Source organism: Rhodnius prolixus, unplaced genomic scaffold (genome assembly GCF_049639745.1).
Source record: "Rhodnius prolixus isolate KJV_2025 unplaced genomic scaffold, Rpr scaffold_7, whole genome shotgun sequence".
NCBI classification, from domain to species: domain Eukaryota; kingdom Metazoa; phylum Arthropoda; class Insecta; order Hemiptera; family Reduviidae; genus Rhodnius; species Rhodnius prolixus.
In genome coordinates this window covers 17429326-17457190 of record NW_027411582.1, presented here as the reverse complement: position 1 = coordinate 17457190, position 27865 = coordinate 17429326, and the positions used below count along the sequence as shown (strand labels likewise).

Genomic DNA, 27865 nt, shown 5'->3' with positions numbered 1-27865 from the left:
ATTGCACAAATACAGAATTATTATTATTAGCAAATAAGTTGGATGAAACTTGAAAAGTCTCTTTTGTTTTGAAACTATACTTATCGGAAGAATTGAAAAATGAAAACTTAGCTATTCATGTTATGTTTAAAAAAGAAGCACTAACTACACTGTAGGAAGTGATATAGCCTTTTAATTTGATATTTTTACTGAAGCTTAGATGTTTTTTTCATAATAATTGTAAAAGTTTACCATTAGAAATACAAAAAACAAACTTTTACTGACAGAATCGTGACGTTTTCAAAATTTCAAAAGTTTACTGGTGGTCTATGATTGTTAAACCTTCCTATAAAGTGCATCTGTTAGAATGCATTTATTTTATTTTTTTAAAAACTTCTTTCTAGCATCATTGAAACAGTATAAAAATTATATTTTCCCTCTGATATTTTAAATAAAAGTTACGTTATAAAAATAAAAAAAAATCTTTCCAACGGTAGCTTTTGCAAAACCATGAAATAGAGTTTCTGTAAAGCCGCGGAAAATGTTACGGAGATAAAAACAAGTATCGCTGCAGGTAATAAAGTGCCTTTGCTTCATCATGAAGTTGTTTGTAATGTCAAGATCCAAACCCTTTAAATATACAATGGCTACATCAACGTTATAAATATGATTTTCAAAAAATGGACGAAAAAGAATTTCGTGTGTTGATTAAACACAACTTTATGAAAGGCAAAACGCCTCAGGAGACTAAAGAGAAGCTTGATAAACATTATGGTGACTCTGTACCTTCGATTAGAACAGTTTATAAGTGGTTTCAAAATTTTCGGAGTGGCCATATGGGCACAAGCGACGCTGAACGTTCTGGACGCCCTGTTGAGCTTACTACTCCAGAAATCATTGATAAAATCCATGATATGGTGATGGATGACAGAAGAGTGAAGGTGCGTGAGATTGCTAGTGCTGTGGGCATCTCGAATGAACGGGTACATAATATTTTGCATCAACATTTGGACATGACAAAGCTATCCGCAAGATAGGTGCCGCGATTGCTTACGCTTGACCAAAAACGAAATCGTGTGAAGTGCTGCAAGGACGGTTTGCAGCTGTTCCAGAAGAATCCGCAGGACTTTAAGCGTCGTTTCGTCACTGTGGATGAAACATGGATACATCACTACACTCCTGAGACCAAAGAACAATCTAAACAATGGGTTACCAAGGGGGAATCTACGCCAAAAAAGGCGAAGACCGTTCCTTCGGCCGGAAAGATTATGGCGACTGTCTTTTGGGTTTCGCAAGGAATAATCCTCATCGACTATCTGGAAAAGGGTAAAACTATTACAGGTGCATATTATTCATCGTTATTGGACCGTTTGAAAACCGAGCTGCAAGAAAAACGCCCACGATTGGCCCACAAAAAAGTCCTTTTCCATCACGACAACGCACCAGCTCACACCTCAGCAGTTGTGGTCGCAAAATTAATGGAAATAGGGTTCCAACTCGTTTCACATTCCCCCCTATTCTCCAGACTTGGCTCCCTCGGACTACTATTTGTTCCCCAATATGAAGAAATGGCTGGCGGGAAAAAGATTTTATTCAAACGAGTAGGTGATTGCAGAAACGAATGGCTATTTTTCAGACAAATCCTATTATTCGGAAGGGATCAACAAACTAGAGCACCGTTGGACGAAGTGTATAAGCCTAAAAGGAGACTATGTTGAAAAATAAAAAAGGTTTACCCCAAAAAATTAAGTAGTTTTTATTTTTGCACGGACTTTTCAAATGACCCTCGTATTAATTAAAAAAAAAAAAAAATTACCTGATTGAACACTGCTGAAAATGTACAAAGCGAGGCCCTCCTAAGCAGGTAAAAGAAGCAAGCTACCTGCTTGGCTGTATCTTCAGAATCTGGAAAATTAAAATGAATTAAAATAAATACAATTAATGGGTACACTGTGAAAACATTAAATTAAAGATCTTATATTTTATTTTTATCAATGAGGGAAACAATATGCTGAAGAATCACAGCTAATTTGGTGCTTTCAGTGTATCTAAAATTGTAAATTGATTTCAATTTAATTATTTATTACAAATCTATTGCATTCCATTTTAATTCAGAGATTTTTAGTTGTGATTTCTTTTTAAGAAGGATTTACAATTACTGATTAACACTAGACATTGGGTCTTAAAAATACGCTTCAATTGTTTTGCTTTTAAGTTGTTGTTTTATTTGGTTTAATTTTTGCTGTTTTTTTTAGTCGAATGTAACAAAAGTAAACTTACAAAGTAAGACACAATGTTTTCTGTATTTGTTTCTCCTTTTTTTAGCAAGTTTACCCTAGTGTAAAAGCGGTACTTAAGGCGCTTAAGATTCCAGACCCCAAAAAGCTAAGTGAAAACCAACTCCTTTAATCCATTGTCCTAACATCCTTTTAAATCCAGAAACCCTACAAAGCGTAACTTGTTCTAAAACAGAAATTTCTAAGTTCAATGATATTTTTAGCTTTTTGTTTTTGTTTGTTTGTTTTTGTTTGTTTGTTTTTTAGAACTTGAAAAATAATCTTTCAAATAGTAGAAGCTGCAAGTACAAAATAAAATAATATCCTTAAAAATTTTCAGTTGTTGCTTGTTTTTTTATAGACTGGCTTTAATAATGATTCGAATTTGTACTTTGATTAATTATCCAACAAACGGAATTATATAAAAATTAAGTAATAGCACTTATGTTAACTTTAAAATGCTTATAAACAAAAAGATTGACCTAAATTAAGTGATTTTAATCACAAATAACCAATTACAAGAACAGTGCTGGAGGTTACCGACTGATTCGCCTTAATTTCACAGTAAATGTTCAATAACCTGTAGAAAAAAGGCGGAATCTTGGCCACTATTGACTTGAAAAGTGTAATTTTAATCACAAATAACCAATTACAAGAACAGTGCTGGAGGTTACCGACTGGGTCGCCTTAATTTCACAATAAATGTTCAATAACCTGTAGAAAAAAGGCGGAATCTTGGCCACTATTGACTTGAAAAGTGTAATTTTAATCACAAATAACCAATTACAAGAACAGTGCTGGAGGTTACCGACTGGGTCACCTTAATTTCACAGTAAATGTTCAATGACCTGTAGAAAAAAGGCGGAATCTTGGCCACGATTGACTTGAAAATTGTAATTTTAATCACAAATAACTAATTACAAGAACAGTGCTGGAGGTTACCGACTGGGTCGCCTTAATTTCACAGTAAATGTTCAATAACCTGTAGAAAAAAGGCGGAATCTTGGCCACGATTGACTTGAAAAGTGTAATTTTTATCACAAATAACCAATTACAAGAACAGTGCCGGAGGTTACCGACTGGGTCACCTTAATTTCACAGTAAATGTTCAAAAAAATTATAGAATTAAACTTTTAATTCGGATAAGCATCTTAAGTTTAGCCTATCAGAAGAAATAGACCAAATAGATGGCTTAGTAAATCGTCGTAATATTCTTAATTACATTTTCTCTTCTATTTTTTTTCTTAATCTTAATCACAGTATTAAAGCAAACTTATTTAAAGGGCAAAACATCAACGCTGAATTCTAGTAAAGCTGTTTTTAAGCGCTTACGGCTGTCAATATGTTCGCCCACAGTTCGCCAGGAAGATGAAGCAAGAACTGCTGCAAGAACATCCGCTCCACATACTGTGATACTTATCCGCAACTTCTTATACCAACTCCGTGTAACTATTATCTCGCACATCCACCCAGACTCGCTTGATCTAGCGCCGGCAGACTTTTTTTCTTTTTTTTTTTTTTTGTCTTCACCTTCGCTGACCCATTACACCAACTATAATAAACCTATGTCAAAAGTTTATTATAGCCAACGAATGTTACTTTAAGGGTGAATTCAAGGTATTTTTGTTTTCATCTTTAGTTATATTTGTTTTTACGCTTCCATTTGCTGAACTTTTTCTTTGGGTACACCTTGTTCAACGAATTTAATGTTCAGTAACATATATTTGTCTCCTACTTACCCTCTTTTACATGTGAAAATGTTATTAAAATTCTTCCTCACAGACACGAAAGAGTGGGTAGGGTATTTTATGTTAACAACCTTCTGCCACTAGTGGATACCGTTGCCAATAATATGTAAAGGAAGTTATAAAAACTACACTCACTGTGGTAAGTAGATATTCTAACATCATAAAAAAAGATGTACGTAGTAAAATGTAGCAGGAATAGATGTATATCAGTAAGATATACATGATGCTACTAACCGTAATGTATAATTTGGTAAGGGTAGACACATAACGTCGTTAGGGTGCCTCGAGAGAAACTTAGTGTTTTTATATATATATATATACATATATATTTTACGTTTATCTCCTATTTTTTTTTTACCGTCCAACCATTACACATAATAATGGTGGTAACTCCCCTTAAAGCAGGGAGGATACATTTTATTTATTCACACTTTATCGGAAGTTAACCAGCTTATTGCAATTATTAAAGAATAATTTTTCCTTTTTATGTGACCCGTAAATCGCAAAATTGCGACACCTAGTGAAAGGGTGATTTTAGTAAACTACATTGTGTCTTTGGCGGAGATGACCATCTGATGATGCACGTTTTTCTGAATGCAACTTTATTGGATTAACTGCAACGACTGCTAAAATCAGTTATTGCAATCTGTTAGGGCCTGTGACTTCATTCAAAAAAATAAACAAGAATTAAAATTATTAAAACATGGCATATATTTTAATTTTTTGTAAAGGGAAAACATGCATCAGATAATAAATGCTACCAGAACCATAACTGGTTCGCAGAAACAAAGCTGAAAAGCAGAACTTAATGACCACAATGTAGGTCACAATGTCCTTTCTTTAACGGCTTTCTTTTCTGATTACGATGATATTAAGACATTTTATGTGGAAAGATGACTCACAATCTCTACTCAAGCTAAAGTCACATATAAGTATTTTTATTCTCTAACTTCTCAACATAGATAGAACTTTGTAACGACCAGTTTTTTGTTTTGTAAAATTTTTTTGGTTATATTTCACTACTAAAGGACATTGCAAGTAGCTATAAAATTTTACGTATAAACTAAAAACCTTACTAATGTTCTGAATAGGCAGTAGAGAGAAGAATCATTAATTTGTTTTATGACTTTATTTATTTTCTTTTATTTAAATAAATAAAATGCTAGTCTAAAATTTTTTCAAATGATAAACTGAAGTTAGTTTTAATTTTAGATGGTGCTGATATTTCGAGTTCCTAGCTAAGATTTAAGAACAGGGTGTCCCAAGCTATATGGATAACGACTTTTTCTCGGAATCTAAGTTAGCTAGAAAAAAAACTAAAAAATACGTGTTCCCTTAGTTTTTTTGATTAGAAATCCAAATTTAATTTGTAAATTTTTTTCGGTGCTTCCAGAAGCGAGATACAGGCATCAACTTCATTTTTTCAAATGGGAAGGTGCGGTTTTTATTTCAGAAATAGATTCCTCTATTTTTTTAAAGAAAAATTTACTTGAACGGTTTTTTTCTGTGAGCGATATTTTACAAGTTATGAATGAAAACATGATTCTTATAAGAAATGTCAAAATGATAATATTATAACGGTTTTTTGATTAAATAAGAAGAAAAGTACTATTTTAGTATAAATTTTACTCCTCATTAATATTACAGATCATGCTCGAAATAGCCTCCACCATTAGAGATGCATAGACATGCTCTTTCCTGCCAATTGCCCCTTACAGCCAAAGAAATAGATTCGGCTTTAACCGAGTTACAGGTATCTATTATTCTCTGCTTTAGTTCATCTACAGATGCAATCCTGGCTTGATTCTGATACACCTAGATTTAGAAATGCTTCTAGATAAGTAGAAATAAGAAAAGGAGAAAAAAAAAGTTATGAATAATCACCTTGTTTTTCAGGTATCCCCAAAGGATATAGTCCATAGGTGTCAAATCCGGTGAACGAAGTGGCCACTGAATAGCCATCCATGTCGATACAACACGCCCATCAAATTTCCTATCAAGATATCTTTTTACATGCCTAATGGTGTTATATCGACTAGGGGTGTACCAGAATCAAGCCCGGGTTGCATCTGTAGATGAACTAAAGCAGAAAATAATAGATGCCTGTAACTCGGTTAAATTCGAATCTATTTCTTTGGCAGTAAGGGACAATTGAGCATGTCTATGCATCTCTAATGGTGGAGGCCATTTGGAGCAGGATCTGTAATATTAATGAGGAGTAAAATTTATAATAAAATAGTACTTTTCTTCTTATTCAATCAAAAAAACCGTTATAATATTATAATTTTGAAATTTCTTAAAGAATCATGTTTTCATTCATAACTTGTAAAATATCGCTCACAGAAAGAAACCGTTCAAGTAAATTTTTCTTTAAAAAAAATAGAGGAATCTATTTCTGAAATAAAAACCGCACCTCCCCATTTGAAAAAAATGAAGTTGGTGCCTGTATCTCGCTTCTGGAAGCGCCGAAAAAAATTTACAAATTAAATTTGGATTTCTAACAAAAAAACTAAGGGAACACGTATTTTTTAGTTTTTTTCTAGCTATCTTAGTTTCCGAGAAAAAGTCGTTATCCATATAGCTTTAGGACACCCTGTATATTGGCATCTACCACCTTTCCATATACTTGTAAAATCGATGCAAAAGTTTTAGGTCTAATTAAGCAGGTTTTTAGTCTAACAAAACACCTTTCAACGCTTCATTGGTTTGTTTTGAACTTTATTCTGAAAGTTTCTTTTGGTCGAACAATTAATTCTTCTATATTATTGAAGGCTTTTGTTGTAATATTTCTCTCTATTATTTTCAATAAGCGGAATGACTTCAACTTTATTTTTAGGAAATTTCTTCACTAACTAACTTTCTCCTTGTATCGGACTTACGAGGGTCGTTTGAAAAGTCCGTGCAAAAATAAAAACTACTTAATTTTTTGGGGTAAACCTTTTTTATTTTTCAACATAGTCTCCTTTTAGGCTTATACACTTCGTCTAACTCTGCTCTAGTTTGTTGATCCCTCCCGAATAATAGGATTTGTCCAAGTCTGAAAAATAGCCATTCGTTTCTGCAATCACCTCCTCGTTTGAATAAAATCTTTTTCCCACCAGCCATTTCTTCATATTGGGGAACAAATAGTAGTCCGAGGGAGCCAAGTCTGGAGAACAGGGGGGATGTGAAACGAGTTGGAACCCTATTTCCATTAATTTTGCGACCACAACTGCTGAGGTGAGCTGGTGCTGTGCCGTGATGGAAAAGGACTTTTTTGTGGGCCAATCGTGGGCGTTTTTCTTGCAGCTCGGTTTTCAAACGGTCCAATAACGATGAATAATATGCACCTGTAATAGTTTTACCCTTTTCCTGATAGTCGATGAGGATTATTCCTTGCGAATCCCAAAAGACAGTCGCCATAATCTTGCCGGCCGAAGGAACGGTCTTCGCCTTTTTTGGCGTAGATTCCCCCTTGGTAACCCATTGTTTAGATTGTTCTTTGGTCTCAGGAATGTAGCGATGTATCCATGTTTCATCCACAGTGACGAAACGACGCTTAAAGTCCTGCGGATTCTTCTGGAACAGCTGCAAACCGTTCTTGCAACATTTCACACGATTTCGTTTTTGGTCAAGCGTGAGCAATCGCGGCACCCATCTTGCGGATAGCTTTGTCATGTCCAAATGTTGATGCAAAATATTTTGTACCCGTTCATTCGAGATGCCCACAGCACTAGCAATCTCACGCACCTTCACTCTTCTGTCATCCATCACCGTATCATGGATTTTATCAATGATTTCTGGAGTAGTAACCTCAACAGGGCGTCCAGAACGTTCAGCGTCACTTGTGCCCATATGGCCACTCCGAAAATTTTGAAACCACATATAAACTGTTCTAATCGAAGGTGCAGAGTCACCATAATGTTTATCAAGCTTCTCTTTAGTCTCCTGAGGCGTTTCGCCTTTCATAAAGTAGTGTTTAATCAACACACGAAATTCTTTTTCGTCCATTTTTTGAAAATCACTCGACTTCCTCGATTCAAACGAATGCCAAACACAAAGAAATAGACCGATCTGGCTGAAACTTGGTGTGTGTTCTTCCAAGAGATGCTACTAACTAAACATAACCTCGATACGCGCCAGTAATGCTATCTCTCTGACTTTGCACGGACTTTTCAAACGACCCTCGTAGAAATTCGTGAATATCTACTCCTGCTTTCTAAAAACTGATTTGTGGTTATATCGTATCTTTTATTTTAATTTATTTGGTGAGTTAAAATGAAGTTTCTATCAAAATATCTATCAAAAGAAAAATTGTATTTTCAATTAAAGTCATAATATTTTTCATTAAAAAGCAGATCGATAACTCAATTGCAGCGGTGGGTATCTTTGATTTTATCTCTTGTAGCTTGCATAGTCTTTTTGTATCCCTGATCGTTTTCTGACATAGGTCATCAAGTGAATTATGAGAAAAAAAACTTATATGAAGTCAAATTCTCTACACAAAACTGATTATCAACCTCTGACGATGGATTAAAGACAGAAATTGGCCAGGGATACCAAAAAAAAACATGCGGGTACCGATAAAATAAAGTAATTAAAACTAATATACAGGGTGATCCATTTAAAACGCACCAATCGCTAATAACTTTTTAGGAAAGCGGAATTTCGAAAAAAACCCACGAAGTTAACTATATGTTTTTTTTGGTCTAGTTTTCAAATTTTCTACCCCCAATAATGTATCTCCACTTTTTTGCGGAGTTACGGTTAAAAAAACTGATCGAGATTTCATAAGGACCACTGGTTTTGACAATGATTATGAAAACTACATAAAAAAACTGTGAAAAATGACGTTGACCCAGTTTCGATATCCCTAATTTTAGTCGAGATATTTAAGATCAGAGTTTCTATTTTATCTTAATCGTGAACGGTTTTCAATATTAATTTTCCACCAGAAATACACCAGTTTTGGGAGGTCCTCTGATTGCAAAAAATGTTATTGGTGACGCAAAGAACAAAAATAATAATAATTGAAGATTTAAAGAATGTAGTGTAATGTAATGGTTGTGGGTGAATCAGGATAAATTTGTTTTATCATCAAATAAAAGCAATCATCACATCGTTTTAATGTACCCCGTATGCAAGACTTCTTGACCTATGATTACGGTAAGAATCGAAGCGGGGTCAACGTCATTTTTCACAACTTTTTATGTAATTTTGATAATCATTGTCAAAACCAGTGATCCTTATGAAACCCCAATCAGGTTTTTGCCCGTAACTCCGCAAAAAATTAAGATACAGCATCGGGGGTGGAAAATTTGAAAACTAGACCAAAAAAACATACGTATAGTTTATTTCGTGGGTTTTTTTTGGGGGGGGGAATTCCGCTTCCCTAAAAAGTTAAATTATACACTGTTCGTACATTAATTGAGTTACAATTCGGAATTAATAGACCAATTTTCCGGCTTAAGAGACAACAGAGCATTTAATAAAGGTTTCCCAGTTGATAATGGAGGTGTATAATAAAACTTGAGGTGCCTTGGGATTCAGTGACAACTTCCTGAAGTATTGCAAGCATGTGGACAAATCAAATGAAACTACTGCAAATCAGTGTAAAGATCTCGGAGAAAGGTTTCGGCACTTCGGATGAGAAAAACGTACACCTTTCCAACATGAGATCCTCATCATACTTCTTAAGTTACATTCTAAGAACTGAAATGGTTGCCAAAATTATCGGGTGACACAATAGAACTTCTAGATTACTATGGCGTAGGTCCAACTTCGGTAGAAACCTAATCTGATCAAAGAGGTCGATAATAATGCTTCATTATCATATTTAAATTACCATTAATATTTAGTAAAGTTTAAAATAAGAATAAACCTTGTCAAACAATGTCTAAATGCTCACATAAATATATTTTTTAACAAGAATTTTAGATGCTAAAGAGGATTAGGACCGTTTCAAGTAACTGGATAGGTAAATTTGATTGGAAAAACAAGGATTATAGATGAAAGTTATTAACCATAACAGTAGGATCCAGCCATTCAGGATGAAACATGATAGGAACTCTTTAACTCTTTATTAAAACTAGAAGAACGATAAATAACCGAATGAAAAGACTAAGTGAATTCTGTTTTAACGAATTTATTGAAAGCTAAATTCAACTACGATAAATGGCCGCCTGTTCTACGTGCTTTACATTAAACACTGTCCCAAAAATATTGGTCCTAAATTAAAGATGAATTACTGAGAAGCACTAAAATTGTAATTCTTTTCTTCATTACTATGAAAAATAGTTCCATTAAAAACGAGATGCAGTTCAATTTTTAACATTAACTATATTACACAATTCATCCCTTGTTAACTATTTACATTAAATCAACTCAATCCTTCGGTTATTGTAGCCTTAAATACAAACATTGATTATTGCTTTTCGAAATCACTTGATCAAATTCTGGTTCACTAAACTGGTGCAGTTAAATTTGTGTCGTCTCTTTTTTTAAAAAATTTATTTGTCTAAAATACTTCGAACTATCGTAAACGCTCCATTTTATGTCTCCCAACCTGGACTATACACACTGACCTTAACATTCCTTTTATCACTGAAGTTGCTGAAAACACGATACAGAAAACTCCACTTCAGCCTGCAATCTCATAATATAAATCCTCTTGCTCAAAATCTTTCTTCTAGAACTCTTCCTGACAACCCGATAAGACGTCTTAAAAGACAGTGGCCTCGTGATCTTCTCTCCAGTGAAGAGAGTGACTAACCATCTAATGTTTTGGAGTGTTACTACTGGGTAACTTCTCTATCGTTACCTTATCATTTGTTACTCGGTTATCACTGTTACTTATAACGTTAACGCGCTGATTGTAGCACAAATAAACGCAAAAAAAACTATTTATTTTCACAACTGCAGTATAATTTCTGCAATAAGTGAAGATGATACAACATGATGCATAAAATAAATACATGAATAGCTTGAGGGTAGAATTCACCCATTGGTGAAACTCCCAAAGAGGTACAGTTCACTATTGTACACTGGCACTTACTTCATTTAGAAGAACGCGTGGCCAACTGCGCTTCAACCACCTGGGAGGATTTCCTGGTAGAGTGGTAAGTTGAGATACTAGTGGATTAGGTTGTAAGGTGATTGAAGTATGGAATTTAATGTACCGGGATCTTGCAGCTTCTGAAACATAAGGAACAAGGAAATCTCGGTGCAAGGTAGAGTTTAGATACAAAGTAAGGAGCATTAGCGGATTCGACGGAGAGTTTTTGACTGGAAGGATTGGATTCTATAGGTATTGGAAGCTTTGGCTGAGCCCCAATGTTCCATTCCCGTAAGTCCAAGCAGGTTTCAGTATCACAGTGTAGTTAAGTCATTTATTGTTTAGTGAAAGTTTACATCGTTTGTCAAGAAGTCTAGTGAGAACTTAGAATCGAGCCATGTATCTGAAGTTATTATTTGCAGTAGCCTTGCAGTTTTTGCTCAATAATTCTGAGCCATGCACAGCCTGTAAAGGTGGACGTACCTTTTTAATTACCCATTTTAAAATGCTCCTTTTAGAGAGCAAATAGTTGCCCCCGTTCATTGGTAATTCAGCCTTTTCTGACTTTTATGAGAAAATGCAGTCCTTCTATCTCTTTTTTGCCTGAAACAACTTTGTACTTTGTATTTATATTTTATTTAAACTTCGAAATTGAAATCGCTTTTTTTTTTTACAAATAATGCATACTGTCACTCTTATTCTTCATAATTTCAGACATGTTTTTATTTCATTTGACTTTATAATATTGTTTTAGCTCTTCAGTTGTTATTTTTGCATTACTATTTTTCTCTCAGACAATCCCACTACTCTTCTACTGCAGTTTTTTTGTATTTGTAATTACTAAAAGCTGCAGAAAAGTAAGTCTTTTTCTGCTTCTTTATTAATATTGTATGTTTCAAAATCCTAATTGATAAATCTTCTTTGAAGATTCTCTGAATGTGACTTCGATATTTGATGTGAGCTTAGAGTGGTGCAATTAGTAGTGTAGTTATGATAGTACTTGTGTGAGTAATTAAGAACTAAAATCGCAACTATGGAGTTTAGCTGCATCCTATATTTTTATTTTATTCTCTCTAATGAATTTGTAAATAATTCGTAGCGCATCAGGATTCATTATAGCTAAAATACTTTTAGCGCTACAGGGAAATCGTACATGTGTTGCCAATTCCTTTAGGAACTTGTCTCTATTTCTATTATATCTGCTGCATCTGAAGAGGAGGTGATCGATGTCCCCATCCTCCCCGCTATTGCAATCACATTTGGGACTATCTAATAACTTAATTTTATGCAGATGCGGATTTGTGAGATTATGGTTGAACCTCAGTCGCATTATTGTTGTGTAAAATTGCCTTTCCCCCTCCAGTACTTCTACAAACCATGGCTTGTTGGGAATCCTAGGCTGTAAATCAGCGTAATATTTACCCTTAATTTCTTTTTCCAGATCGTAGAGCTTTTGCCATGCGTCATAACAACGCTTTCTTAAAGCACCTTCGAAATCCGCTAAATTGAGCACTGGAGTATGTTCCCCTAACAAGATCGCTCTTTTTGCTAGCACGTCGACTTTCTCGTTATCAACTATCCCAGCATGCCCTTGCAGCCAAACCAGATGCAACCTACCCATTGCATTAATCAAATGACATACAATTTCTATAATTATGGAATCAAAAACATCGCCCGGACGTTTTATTTTTTGGAGTGCACTTTTAGAATCACTAAGAATGACTATTATGTCATTACTTTGTATTTGTTCCGCCAGGATTACCGCATTCCAAATCGCTACGATTTCTGCGGTAAATATTGCGTTTATAAAAGGATAAAGATAATTATTGTTAAATAATTTGTGAAGTTTAATGTAGAGCTACGAGTATACCATCATAACTATTGAACATCAATATCAACAGTTATGATGATATACTCGTAGCTCTACATTAAACTTCACAAACTTTTTTTATAGTACCCTGAAGAAGGTAGTAAAAATTACCGAAACGTTGGTATAAATCAAAAAAGTTGTATTTATTTAAGACCGCACCTCGATATTCACCAAAAATCATCTATCAACAACGGTCGAAAAAACCATAACCAATATTGTTAAAATATGCTAGTAATTTAATTTTCAAATGAGATTTTTTGAAGCTTCCTGTTGGATCCTCGCAAGGAGTTGCGGCCCCCCTTGACCAGAATTTTCTTTGAGCGACAATTGTCCGTTGGCAGCATTGGTTGTTTGGACGTAGTGGGGATGGTGGCCAGTGCAAGGCAGAAGTTCAGTTGCCCTTGGGCATCTCAAGAGAGTAGGGATGCCACCTGATTATGTCTGTGTGTCCGCCATTGCCAGGATTTTAGCGTCGGTCTGGCTGGTACTGTTTTCGCCAAGAACTGGACAACCCATTAGCCGCCCGGTTGAACGATTTACTTTTGTTGTCTTATGATAAATCAATTTGTGAGTGTTATAATAAGTCTAATTAAGTCAGAAAACCTGTCAGTCTACTTAAGCCAGAAAACTTGTCAGTCTAATTAAGTCAGAAGACCTGTCGTCTAATTGTCAGAAAACCTGTAAGTCTAATTAATTCAGTTTTATTTATTTGGATCATGGTCCGTTTTGTATATGAGTTTAAAATTGTAAATATACCAAATATATTTGTTATTGCATAAGTGAAGGTATTCTGAGTGTTGGTGGCGTCCCCACCCTTCCCTTTCCTTTAGTTTTATTTCATAGTCAAAGATTTTTCACTTCCATTTAATAAATGACAAATAACCATAATCAAAGTGACCAAATATTAAAATTATTTACAGAAATTATTAGAAATATTAGTACAGTTGAACCTCTCAATAACGGGCATTGGCAAGGGAAAGCAAAGTGGCCGCTGTTTGGAGGTGGCCGTTAGAAGGAGGTAGGCAAGTTTCATAATGAAAAAATATGGGTTTTTTCCAAACATCTATTTAAAAATTGTTTATTATTAATAGATTTAAAAACGTACATAATTGCATAATTATTGCGGCTATATGATATGCATCAAATATTTCTTAATTATCCGATTTTTGCAAAATCTTTCAACATATTTATTTTCTCTTCTAGAGTTAACCACTTTCGTTTAAAAGACATAACGGAAAAAATAATATTGTTCGTCCAAAGTAATATTGAAAAATGATTAAAATGGTACAAGATGTATGAGCTTATACAGGAAACTTTAGGAAAAACCAGGGAAAAAAACCAAAAACTTGAGAGGGGATAATTTTTTGATCACCACGTCAAACGAACTTTTAATAATAAGGTGGTCGTTGGTGGGAGGTGAAACATTTAATCCGTTCCCCAAAAAAATCAATGTCCGCGGTCGTTATGTAGAGTGTCCGTTAGACGCGGAGGTTCTTTTATATAGACAAGTGTATAGGGGGTAAAACGGGGAAATCCAAAAACTGTCTGTAAATGGAGGTGGTCGCTAGTGAGAGTGTCCTTTATGGGAGGCTCGACTGTACGAGGGTCGTTTGAAAAGTCCATGCAAAAATAAAAACTACTTAATTTTTTGGGGTAAACCTTTTTTATTTTTCAACATAGTCTCCTTTTAGGCTTATACACCTTGTCCAACGCTGCTCTAGTTTGTTGATCCCTTCCGAATAATAGGATTTGTCCAAGTCTGAAAAATAGCCATTCGTTTCTGCAAACACCTCCTCGTTTGAATAAAATCTTTTTCCCGCCAGCCATTTCTTCATATTGGGGAACAAATAGTAGTCCAAGGGAGCCAAGTCTGGAGAATAGGGGGGATGTGAAACGAGTTGGAACCCTATTTCCATTAATTTTGCGACCACAACTGCTGAGGTGTGAGCTGGTGCGTTGTCGTGATGAAAAAGGACTTTTTTGTGGGCCAATCGTGGGCGTTTTTCTTGCAGCTCGGTTTTCAAACGGTCCAATAACGATGAATAATATGCACCTGTAATAGTTTTACCCTTTTCCAGGTAGTCGATGAGGATTATTCCTTGCGAATCCCAAAAGACAGTCGCCATAATCTTTCCGGCCGAAGGAACGGTCTTCGCCTTTATTGGCGCAGATTCCCCCTTGGTAACCCATTGTTTAGATTGTTCTTTGGTCTCAGGAGTGTAGTGATGTATCCATCTTTCATCCACAGTGACGAAACGACGCTTAATGTCCTGCGGATTCTTCTGGAGCAGCTGCAAACCGTCCTTGCAACACTTCACACGATTTCGTTTTTGGTCAAGCGTGAGAAAATCACTCGACTTCCTCGATTCAAACGAATGCCAAACACAAAGAAATAGACCGATCTGGCTGAAACTTGGTGTGTGTTCTTCCAAGAGATGCTACTAACTAAACATAACCTCGATACGCGCCAGTAGTGCTATCTCTCAGACTTTGCACGGCCTTTTCAAATGACCCTCGTAATTATTTCTTGATGCAATATCGCAAAAAGCTCACACTTTACATCAAACTGATAGCAGAGGATAAATGCTCATGTTATTTAAATGTTATTAAAGCAGATTTATGCTCTTTTAAAAATGGGATCACTGAAGAAATATTAATGTAACAGAGTAAAGTACCGACAAATTAAACGCATAAGTTGAAATTAATAAATTACTTTATCAAAACCATAAAGTAAAAATAATTCATAAGCTAAGTTAACCACATCATAATTATTAAATTTAATGTTTTCCAAACAGTTTTCTTTTCAACAATAGTTATTTATTTAACAAGTGTGGAAAGTAGTACTTTTCCTCACGCGAGGCAGGGTTTGCACGCACGAGCGAGCGAAGCGAGGCGAGTTCAAGTGCAAATTGCCGAGTGTGAGGAAAATACTTTACACTCGAGTTAAATATTATATTTTTTCTGCAACCATTTATTAACTAATAAAATTAAAAATTTCATTTTTACAGTCTACAAAAAGTAATTTATTTATTATAAACATTTATTGTTATATTACAATTATTTACATTACTTACTTATTCACATTACTTATTACATTTTCTGCTCTTTCTTTTATTGATGGAGTGTTTTCTAAACAGGAATCGCAAGAATCCATTTTAAATTTCTATAAGGTAACACTATAACCTTTTTAACTGTTATAATTAAAAATATCTAATTATTTATTAAAGTATTATTTTTATTTCTATATTCCTTTCAATTTTTATTTTATTTTTTAATATTCGTTTTTTAATTATTTAGTTACGTTAAATAAGCTTATTAAAGTTTTACAGAAAATATTTATGTTAATAACAAAACTTCTTATATCAAGGAAGCACAATAAAGTTTTTCCACACACTAGTGCGGAAAGTGACACTAATGGGAATTTCCCCATTATGAGGCCGGATTCCTAAATCGTAAGCTACATAAAGAAAAAGATGGATAAAAAATATTTTTTTTAAAATCTTTTATTGTAATTTACCACTGCAACAGTTGTTGCAACAAGCAAATATGGTGAAAGAGAAAAGAAATAGAAGAAAATCACGTGTGGAGAAGGCTCCCAGTGGTGCCACTCCAGTAACGTGCTTTGCTCTCACGATAAGAGAAGATCAAGAGGCCATCTTCTCTTCAATCTCCTTAGAGGATTACCTGGTAATGTGGAGGAAGATAGGTGTTCTATGAGAGGGTTAGGATGAGCTGCTGTAGAGGAATGAAATTTGAAGAAACGAGTGTTAGCAAGATCTGCAATCGAAAGGGATTTTGATGTCATTATGGATAGTGGAGTTAGATATATAGAATGGAGCGTTAAGAAGTTTTTGAAGTATTTTTGACTGTAATGCCTGGAGGCGTAGTGAGTTAGAACGCTTAGTCGATCCCCATACTTCGATGCCGTATGACCAAATGGGTCGCAGTGACAGTAAGAGTCTTTTGTTATGTAGTCCAAGGTAGCGTACTTTGTCCACAGTTGGTACAGGAGTTTGGTTCAAGATGACTGGAGGTAGGATTTTCCGTCTGAGAGTAAATACTATAAACTTTGACTTCGTAACGTTAGTTTTGATTCTCCATTTGAAAAGCCAGTCCTGTAAGTGGTTAATGTGTGTTTGTAGAGTTCGTGTAGCGATAAGAGTATCGGAATGAGGAGATAAGTTTGCAGTATCGTCAGCAAAGATGGAGAGGATGGTATTAGGGTGTTGAGGTATGTCTGCTGTATATAAGGAGTAAAGAATAGGTCCTAGGACACTGCCCTGAGGAACACCAGCTCGAGCTAGATGGATATCAGAGTCTGCTGCTCCATAGTTCACTCTGAAATATCGATCTTTTAGGTAGGATTTGAGGATCTCCCTCAGCTTAAACAGTAGTCCCTCGTGCCACACCCTGTCGAGCGCCTGAGCGACGTCAAGGAAAACACTCGGGCAATACTGTTTTCGCTCGAGGGAGGTAGCAATAGTGTCTACAACGCGAAGCACCTGGTGAGAAGTTGAGTGATATCTCCGAAATCCGAATTGATGATCCGAAATTATATTTTTATATAAATAAAAATTAAATTAGAAATATTTTATTAGTAAAAGTTATTTTTAATTTAAGCTAAATTTTAAATTACCAATAAATGTAGCAGTAAAACATCTAAGAAATAGATTCAAGAAAATAAATAAAACTCTATTAAACTTTAGAATATTTTGTTAAAAACTGCTGAATGAGACACTGGAACGTTTTTAAGTACCCTTGTCATGATCAAGAGCAGAATCTGATTCATTCCTATGGCGTCCCTTTCTCTCGCATGGCCATCAGTTCCGACCCAAATAATGTGCCCACTAACTCATCTGTAAATAAAAAAACAAAAAGACATGTCAAAACAAAAACAAAGATAGAATTTCTCTTGTGTAAATATTTCCACTTCAAATTTACACAAATACTGGATATAATTTGTTTTATCTCCCAAGAGTTTAGGTATTATTAATTTTAAACGATCGTAAACCGCTGTACTATTTCCCATTTGAAGTAGTATTCATTGTTGAAGAGTTTCAGCACAACTTTATCCACAACTTAAACTGGGTTTAAATCAACAACTTTTCCTTCATTTGGACAACAATAAATCCGTTGGAGAACGCTAGCAAGACTAGATTCAATTCTTTCAAATCTAAAAGATAATTTCTCTTCAATGTTTCTTTTGTTGGCTGTATTTTAATTTGTTTATGTTTATTTGAATTTACTAATTTAATAATAAGTTTGGGATTCTTCATTATTAACGAAAAGGTAGTTTAGATATGTCAGACATTGCTCACTTCTTGTATAATTATTTTACAACATACAGGGTGCGGCGCCAAAATCCGGACAAAATACAAATTGTGATTCCCTCCTTTCTATACCACTGGTAGATGTCGCGATTAGCTTACATATAGCTTGACGCATGCACTAAACCATCATAACCTCTAAAACAGTCACAATGTTGAAACCATGTGCAGAGTATAACCGTAGAGCTGCGATTATTGTAAGTGTTCGCGCTGGGCGCTCGGCGATAGAAATAATTCGGTTCTTCGGGTACCCGAGATCGAATGTGTATCGCGAAATATAACGAGTCAGGGAGAAGTCCAACGAAGGTTTTGCAACACTCGAAGGAGCGCCTTTGTCAGGACGCCTGACATCATTCAACGGGCACAGGAGCTGATTTTTTGAAGATCCAGAGCAGTTGATCCGAAAAATGTCGTAGGTTGTTAATGTGAGCGAAAAAAACTATGCGTCAAATTGTCGGGGAGGACCTCCGCTATAAGTTTTACACAATTAAAGTGAATCAGATGCTTACCGAAGCGGCCAGGACAAAGCGAGTTAGACGCTGCAATCGGCTTTTGTGTTCCTTAAGAAACAATGCTGCCGGAAGACTCAGGTTTATTTCTAACGAGAAAATTTTTACTGTGGATGCGAAAATCAATCGAAGGAATGACCGCTGGCTTGCCCACGACCCTGAAGATGTCGCCATTGTTGCAAGAACGAAATTTCCCGCGAATGTTCACGTGCTAGGAGTAGTGTCCAGTGAGGGTGATGTGATGCCACCGCATTTCTTTAACAACGGGGGAAATGTCACAAAAGAAGTTTATTTGCGTGTTCTGAAAAAATGTAGTGAAGCCGTGGATGGAGTCTGTGTCGTCTGGAAAGCCGTATGACGCCCACACAAGTCATTTGGTGCAAAATTGGTTGTCGGACAACGTCATGTTTTGGTCGAAAGAATACTGGCCTCCCTACAGCCCAGATTTGAATCCTTTGGACTACTACGTATGCAGCTTAGTTGAAAGGATCACTAACAAGTCCAGACATCCAAACGTCGCATCATTGAGAGCCGCTATTGAAGCGGCATTCGCCCCGATAAGGACCGTGAAACATTAAAGCGCGCCTTCACATGCTTCAGACCGAGAATGGAGGCAGTCATTCAAGGTAGCGGGAGATCTATTGAGTAAATGTGTTCTTTATGACCTTGTGGATAATGGTGGACAAAAAAGTTTTTGTAAACCTTTCCGATCAAAAATATGTTTGCAAAAAATGTATATTTTGTCCGGATTTTGGCGCTACACCCTTTAGTTCCATAATTCAAATAAAACTTCTCAGCATTTCTGTGGAAGCAATTAGGGTCTCCAATTGTTTTGGAGAAAATGATGGAAATCTAAAGAATTGTTTAGTAAAAAAAAAATCCAATTAAATGATTCTATTTCCTTCCTTCTTCCTCTATCTTTATCGTCCCTTCTAACTTTGCTCCTCAATTCTAATGAGGAAACGATGTAAGAAAACCTCGCCACTCCAAGAAGGGCTGTTAGCTGGGGGAGACAAAAAAATGGTGAAAATTAGAAAACGCGAGAAACAATTGTAAATTCAGAAAAGAGAAAATTAGAATAGAGGTAAATACTTTGTTCATTTCGCTCTAGGCCAATAGGGGAGTCTCAAACCTCCACCTGAGATAATTATTTTTAATGCTTTATTTTTGTAAAAAAAGGTTTCCGCTTTTTAACATTGTTAACAAATACTGTTAATGAAGAGGCGCCAATGGCCTTCGGAATAATAATAATCAATTTTCTTATTTTCCACTTATTATCAATTCTAGATAATAAAGGCTGATATTTTCTTTATTGTAGCGTACGATAACAGATGTTACGTAATCATTAACAGCTGGTTTTTTTTAAACAAACCGATCATTACAGCATGGACTCAGCTTTATTATGGCCAATTTTTCATTGTATTGTCATAATAAAATTGTATTATTATAAATAATCTTTTTTCTTGAAGCGCGTCAACAATCGAAGTCATCACATATCTCTTAAAAATAAATTATGGTATCCAAAATTTATTAAAAAGCAATTATAATAGAGCCAGGGCCGTGTTATAAGGAAACAGTTGTTTTTATAAATACCAACTTAACGTAAAAATCAGTCATAACTTATCGTAAAATCAGTCATAACTTATTGTAAAATCATTCATAACTTATCCTAAAATCATTTATAACTTATCGAAAAATCATTTATAACATCGTTAAATAAGTCATAACATGTAAAGTCAATTATAACTTATCGTAAAATCAATTGTGACTTATCGTTAAATAAGCCATAACTTGTAAAATCAATGTTAACTTAACGTAAAATCATTTATAAAATCATAAAATCAGTCAGAACTTGTAAAATCAATGATAACTTAACGTAAAATCATTTATAACATCGTAAAATCAATCATAACTAGTAAAATCAATTATAACTTATCGTAAAATCAATTGTAACCAGTGTTCCCTCTAATTTTTTGAGTTTTTTTCCAAAATAAACAAATTTTGTGCGGCAATTTAAAAAAGTGCAAAAATGACAATACACTAATAGTATTAATATTTAGTCAAATTTTGTACCTACTTATACGCATTGACTAGATCTTACAGCATACCACACATTACAACTAAACACAATGAAAAATCTACCCTAAAATCAAGTCAACACAATAGTTCGTGAAGACAGAATTTAACTGATTACTGTGACTTCCCTTTTCCATTCAAATGAAAAATAAGAAAATTTAAATACTTACAATATAATAACGTTGTCCGCTTCTATTTTTTTAAATTAATACATTCGTCAAAACAAACATACAAGAACGACAATTCACAATTACTTATAATTGAACAATTTTAGAATTAAGGATTACATTTTTTATTAATGGCATTTATTTTATAACTTCTCTCTCCAGCCTTTTGGTTTTAACCATTTTGCATAAACTTTACTTAAATTTACATTGTTTCCGTCCATCGTATATGATTTTACTCTCATCAGCATACCCATATGTTCCTGCAATCGATTTCTTTGTTTCGTTTTAATCAAAAAATTTTTGTGCGCGCTAATATTTTTCATGTGCGCTATGTTTAAATTTATGCGCCCGCACACACGCGCACAGCTTAGAGGGAACACTGATTGTAACTTATCGTTAATTAAGTCATAACTTAGCAAACAAAAAGTCAGTCGTTATAATCCAGAATAGATTAATATTTAAGTGAAAAAAAAAAAAATACTAGCGTAAACACAGGTATTGATGTGTTGATTGGGAGGTCTCTTGTTCCAGTACCGCGTATAAGTAAAATAGTTGTAAATCACAGTCAATTAAAGAGATTTAGTTGATTATTTCAAGCCATGAAAAACAAGTAATTTTAGAAATCAACATTAAAACAGGAAAACTTTTTAACAAAAGTTAAGCTACAAAACAAAAACAAAAAAAAACACAAACGGTTTTATTGTGCTAACAGTTTTTTGATGCTAAATCTCTGTCCACTTTGATTACTATTGCATTCAATAATCCAAAGCTAAACGCCTAATTCCCAATTAGCCTGGAGGTGTATTTCTAATTAATGTTACCGAGTATTGCTTTACACAAAGCTGTATAAGTGGTTGTAGATACGATTGTATTTTCAAAAATTAATATTGTTTGTTTTGTCGTTGAAAAGAGATCCCTAAATATGGTCCTATATTGTGGGTGCAAGCATGGACACGGCTACATATTGAATAATTGGGTGACAGTATGGCTCTTATGTCAAGATGTCGAAAAAATTTGTTGCTGATTTATTGTGTTCATGTCAAATATCTGCTATTTCGTATCTTTATACTTTATTATCAATTCTTTCTTTATACTTTGTTTTATGATTTTCTGAGAAGTATTATAATTTCCGAGATAGACATTTTAGAACATCACTATTCCATTAAGACTCTACTTAATTTTAGACCAATAAAAATATATAATATATTGTTCAATTTAGTTTCATCATCGATCATTACCGTAGATTCCATTGTATTTTGAGCGAGATATGTAGCGATATATTTGTGTCTGAATGAGATAAAAACAGGGCATTGTAATCACCAAATGGTGTAAATTATCAACTTCGCCAGATTTACAAAATTTGGCAGAAGTAAACCCAGTTTGCTAATATTTCTATAATAATATTATTAGAGGAGAAGGTGGTAATATGGGACAGTCTTTTTTTTACCTTGCATATCTTGAACACTTCTGGATTTAAAATCTACTCTGAAGTAAAATCATAGGCATAACATTATTTGTCTTTGTAAATTTGGAGTCCTGAGTGGATTACAGCAAGGAGTCTGTGGAGTTACACTGAAAAAGTCTGTAGTGGTGCCCATATTGGGTTTTCAGAAAGTGTGGTCCGTAATATGGGGACACCCATAATAATTATAGTTAATGTTCTCGTTTCTCCATGAATTGTAAAAATAAACCTTAAATATGCCACAAAACTATATTTTACACAATTATCGTACATTAAGGATGAAAATTAGGGTGTAATCAGTTTTCTTAGAGAAAATGTCAAGACATGATAGGTGTCTGGACTGGACACAAAAAATCACAAACAAATGACTCCTTTTCACTGGCAGTGCATTCCATATGAGCCCAACGACAATGAACAATGCACTCAATCCACATTTCTCCGGGCTTTCTGAGTTCTTGAACTTTTCTCCGCAAAAAGAAATGTAATCCGTATCTTCACTATCTGGCGTCGAATTTTGGGGTGGAGTGGACAAATCCGATTCACCTGATGAAACTGAAACATCAGAATCGTCTTCAGAATCTGTTTGTTTTGATAATAGGCGACGCAATTTTGACTTTTGGGACCTTGAAGTGAAGTGCAGCTTCTCGAATACCAAATTTTTTCTCCATTACAGTTTGAATAGCATCAACCATGTCCTTTTCATCCCAATTTTTACGTTTGCCTTTCGGCGATGGTCCTAATTTTGTTCTAGGCATATCTTTTTAGGCCCTTTATAGACCCTTTGTAGGCCCTGTAGAAAAAAAAAATATTTATAAGACACTAGTTTCGTCCTCAGTGCCACTTTTCACACTTGTTCGGCAGACGATTAACGAGGTTGTTATACCACCATACACCGCCTACAATATAACCTCATTTTTTTTTCCAATATACATTCATATTTTAAATCCATAATACTGGCAATTAAAACTCTCTACTTTCTACATTTTTAATGTCTAAGGGCAATTATTCTAACTTTCCTCGGTATTAACCAAAAGCAGAGGAAAATCGACCTTAAGACAACTTTTTAGCACTGACAAAATCAACACGGTCCTCTCTTGGACAAAGCTGCCACTCGATTGACGGCGCTGCCTTCTGCAGCAGACAAAGCCTTCCCCCAAAAGAGTAGTAAGGCACCAAAAACTAACAGTAAGCACTACTGGTTTCACCAAAGGTGTCCTAAATCGCAATTTCGTCCCAAATTACCACCTTCTCCTCTAGATCTTTATTATGAAAATACTACAGGGAAGGAATTAGCTATGCTGTTAGCGCATTTTGATTCCCACGCGGAGATCCCGGGTTCGAATCCAGCTGCAGATCCCTTAGATTTTCTTTTCCTAGGAGTTTTGTTACAGCTTACTGTACGGTGTCCCAAATTACCACCTTCTTCTCTATTAAATGAAGAATTGACAATTCTTTCCACATCTTTTAAGATTAACATATTTTTAAAGAACTCAACTTCTTATAATTCAGAGAAATCACTTCATGGCTCTGACTTATCCAGAACCTCATCCTCAGCTCCGATTATTACCAGATAATTTCTGAAATAGAAACACCAATTGTAGGGTATGATATTACAGTTCGTAAGTTCAAATAATCTTATCACAGCAAAGCTTGGGAATTTGCACATTTAGGCATTGCTAATAGTTTAAGCCATCAACCAATAAAGAGTCTTCTAAATATTTTTTACTGAATATGATGACTGAATAGTTTCTGTACTGATTTAGAAAATTCAGGGTTTTAGCTGGTAAATGAAGCAATTATTTGAAAATAGATAAAAATATTGAGCTAATAACAATAGGAGACGTATTTTGAAAGACATGGGTGAAAGAATAAGAACAAATACAAGATTTTGAATTCAATAATGCTGGATAATTGCTGGTTACTTACGAAATCCGTAGGATACTGCTGTGGAAACACTAACAGAGAGGTTACTTTTTTTTTTTTTTTGGAAGGGCAGGTTAGATTTGAGGTGTGAAGGTTAAAGCTTCGCTCAAATGTTTAGGTTTCGTCATTTTCATGGGACAACTCGTTAAAAAAAATAATTGTTTAAAAAAAGAAAAATTAATTTCCACGGTAACAATACACTTTTCCTCAAGTAAAAAAACCTTTTCAGAACAATATGCCTGAATAAACAGAAATAGCTACTACGATTAAGGAATTTTCATCAGATGTTTTCCTTCATTTTCTCTTTTCCAAATAGAGAAGAAACAATTAAAAGAACAAAAGAATAAGGGCAATTAAAAGAAGTAGGATAGGTCGTTCCTCTAAGAAAACCCAGGTTTTAAGAAAACTGATCTTGATTTTACTTTTTCTCTTAGTTAGCGTCAAAGAGTTTTCTCAGAGCGAGAGACTAATTACTTCTTACTGTTCAATAATGTTATCACTGCAAAATAATAATAATAATAGTAAAAATAATATTGGGTTGTCCGGAAAATAATGCAGGATTGTAGCTTTAAAAGAAAAAAAAAGAAAATTTAATGATTTATAACTGTTTTTATTAATCAAGATAGTCTCCATTACTTTCTATACATTTCTGCCAACGTGTGGGTAACTTTTCCCATACCCTCTGTATAGAATTTGGAATCCTTAGAATTTATAAATTCAGAAAACGCATTTTCTAATGTTCTTTGGTCAATAAATTTATTTTGCGAATAGCGGTCCAGGTGTCTAAAAAAAAAATGGTAATCAGTAGGCGAGAGGTCTGGTGAGTAGGGCGGGTGTGGCAGAGTCTCATAGCCAAGCTCCAACAATTTTCGGCAAGTCAAACGTGAGATACGTGAGGCTTGTCCAGAAAGTAAGTGTACTGAGGCTCTCACGGCCGAAGGGATTTTTTTTTCGACATGTTGGCTTCACTGCCGTGAAGCCTGATTCCTCCTCTCAGCAACGAGACCGGTTCGAGGTCAGTACGTAGAGAACTGTCGACGCGACAATAGGTTTCGTGAAAAATGTCAATCCAATCTCCCGCCAAGTGCGAAATTGAATAATATGCCTCAAGGGGAGACCATCAACTCTGCAAGATACTGTGAGAATCTAAAAAAAATGCGGAAGGCGATTCAGAACAAGAGAAGAGGCATGCTGACAAAGGGAGTCTGCCTGCTGCACGACAATGCCAGACCACACACGGCCAATGCCACGAAGGAACTGCTCGCCAAAGTTTAAATGGGATGTCCTGAACCATCCCGTGCATTCCACTGACCTAGCACCTTCAGATTACTATCTCTTTAGCTCCCTGAATCGGGTTTTCCGGAAAATAATGTAGGATTATGGTTTTAAAAGAAAAAAAATCAAAATTAATGATTTATAACTGGAGATATGTGGCCGAGCGTTGTAATACAACAAAATGGGCCCCTTTCGATTGACTAAAGATGGCTTCATTATTGCCAATTTATGATGCATTACGTTGCAATTTTCTGATGCAATTTGGTTACAATACGATTCGGCTTTGAGGATTTAAGAAGCTGTAATGAATCAGTCCAAATGAAGCCCACCGAACAGTAACCATCACCTTTTTTTTTATGATTTGAGGGCTTTGGAAAACGTCGTGCTGCTTCTCCTTTGTCAAGCCACTGTCCAGAGCATGTACTGTTGTCGTAGAGGATCCACTTTTCATCGTAAGTCACAATTCTGGACAGAGAAAGGATCGCTGTTGTTTCGGCAAAGAAGTGCAGCACAAATTTCATACCGCTGATCTTTTTGGCGGTCGTTTAATGTAATGTGTGGAGGAACCCAAAACTTTCAAGCTTTTACACCTTCCCAATCGCCTTGAGATGGTCATCGGCGGTTGATTTGCTGACTTCGAGTATTCCTGCCAGTTCTCGTACAGTTGTTCTGGGATTTTCTTCCACCAAAGCTCGGAGAACAACAGTCATCAAGGGCAGAACTTCTTCTACGGCCGTTCTTTGTGTTCAAGGCTCAAGTCTCCCTATCGAAATCTCTGGAACCACCATTAAACAGTGCACTCTCACTTATATTGCCTTCGGCTTCAGACATCGTTGATATTTCTGGTCGTTTGGGCCTCGTTTCGGCCGAGTTTGTATTTGTAAAAAAAAATTATGCGAAAATCCTGCTTTGACATCTTAGTAAAGAGTGAATTATTTCCAAGTAGCAAAATGTTACAGAGATAAACAAACATTTTGTTTGAAAGAGGATTGATAAGTGTTTACATTTATAAAAGTCAAAAGTCCAACAAACATAAACAGTTTACTATTTGGAGGGGTATTTCAAAGATAACATAAAATCCTGCGTTATTTTCCGGACAACCCATCGTAATTATAGTAGCAGTAATAATAATAGTAACTATTTTACTCGGTATTATCTATATTTAATATAAAAAAAAATATTTGCAGAACAATCTTTTTTATATTACAACACGGAAGCCAATAATGGTAGAATTTTAAATAGAGTTCGAGACATTACAAGTAAAAAATATCATCTAGTTTCTCTGAATTATCATTTTATAACTCTGCACTAGCAAAAAATATAAAAAGTTAAAAAAATAATGGCTTTTCTTGTTATAATGTTTTGGCCATAATCCAATGCAGCTATTTCCAATGAGAGTACGTGATTAATAATGCTACATGCCAGGCTCGTAACTGAGTAGAAATCTAATGGGTTTCTGAGTATAAAATTGTTTGTATGGTATGGTGGGTGCATGTATGGTAGTGATTGCTTTAAGCGAATTGATTCATTTCCTTGTGTAGAAATTAAACTTCCAAATCTAATTTTGTTTGAAGCAGAACTAGCCAAGGGCAAATGACATTTCTAGTTATTGTTATAAAATCGGAATTCTATGAACCGGTAAATTGGGTTCTCTACAGCTAATCAATCGATTCTAATAAGGAACGCCAATTATGGAATGTTAGCCATTTATTAAGGTTGCTAAGCATCCCTATGATAATCCAAAAACAAGCAGCTGTGAAAAACCACAGTTGACCCCAGCTGAAACAGTTCAGAGTTCAATATTTAGGATAAGTAGAAAAAAAAAGGACACCATTTGCCGTAATTTCCATCTTCACTGAAATAGAATTGTAAACAATACGCTTGATAAGGCATTACGAATGACCTTTACATCCGGCAATAGTTCACCAACACAAACCATCACTTAACATGCGATATTGAAGAATCACACCAAATCTATGACTTACTTTAGATTTATATTTAACCAAACATTCATAATGAAGACATAAGTTAGCTCTAGGGTTGGCAACTAAGTAATTTCGGTTTTCACTCACAGGGAGCGCGGACCTTCATTTTTTTTTAATTAGTCGTGTTGGTGACGTACTTTGCCTTACTATATTTAGTAAAGGTAATATTGAGGTTACTTTAGAAACAAGTTATGGCGTGCTTTTTCCAAAACCCTTTACTTGTCCATTTCAAATG

The 27865-nt window shown here is 35.0% G+C and overlaps 1 protein-coding gene across 4 annotated transcripts in view; it reads right to left on the bottom strand.

Annotated features, from left to right (window-relative positions):
* Positions 1–27865, bottom strand: part of LOC141447096 (obscurin-like) — a 676918-nt gene that overhangs the window by 534968 nt on the left and 114085 nt on the right. For 3 of the 4 annotated variants that reach the window (XM_074114296.1, XM_074114295.1, XM_074114299.1), the window contains exon 2: positions 1796–1884. The gene's annotated coding sequence lies outside the window, so the exon portion shown is untranslated. Of the gene's footprint in view, positions 1–1795; positions 1885–17662; positions 17678–27865 lie in introns of those variants that run through there. The other variant, XM_074114297.1, reaches the window with a different exon arrangement.